Source organism: Octopus bimaculoides, chromosome 15 (assembly GCF_001194135.2).
Source record: "Octopus bimaculoides isolate UCB-OBI-ISO-001 chromosome 15, ASM119413v2, whole genome shotgun sequence".
Lineage (NCBI taxonomy): Eukaryota > Metazoa > Mollusca > Cephalopoda > Octopoda > Octopodidae > Octopus > Octopus bimaculoides.
This window is the reverse complement of record NC_068995.1, coordinates 51,367,827-51,368,363: the sequence shown is the minus strand read 5'-3', so window position 1 is coordinate 51,368,363 and position 537 is coordinate 51,367,827. Positions and strand designations below refer to the sequence as shown.

General features: G+C 42.1%; 1 protein-coding gene across 1 annotated transcript in view; it reads left to right on the top strand.

Annotated features, from left to right (window-relative positions):
- LOC106870818 (cytochrome P450 1A4) overlaps window positions 1–537 on the top strand; it is a 13,594-nt gene that overhangs the window by 5,932 nt on the left and 7,125 nt on the right. The gene's annotated exons all lie outside the window — the stretch shown is intronic.

The window sequence follows — 537 nt, the reverse complement described above, 5'->3', positions numbered from 1 at the left end:
CTCTCTCTCCCTCTCTCTCTCTCTCTCTCTCTCTCCTCTTTGTCTCTCTCACCTGAAGGGACGGTCATGATTAAGCATCTCTATGTCTTGTTTCTTTCCACGTTTCTTAGTCGTTGCTGCTTCTAATACTACTACAACTACTACTGCTGCTGCTGCTATTGTTGCTGCTGCTGTTGTTGTTGTTGTTGCTGTAGCTGCTGCTGTCGTTGTCATCGTTGTTGTTGCTTTATTATATCGTTTTCTTTTCATCTGTCATCCATCGATGACGACATTGGTACCAGACTGGACAACAGCCCGAGCTATATAGTCACCTGGAATGCTAGAAACAGCAGTTAAATCTTCATCCAAATTGGTCTATTTTTATCTTAAAACAGGAAAGACAGAGGGTGAATGTAGACCGAAGTATACGTTTCTTGAAAGAAAATATTTTTTTAAGAAATGGAATTACCATGATTTGTATACTGACTGGCCCTTGAATATTTGGTGCAGGTCGAGCTGGGGACGATAAACGACGGGGCCTACCTCTCGACGTATATA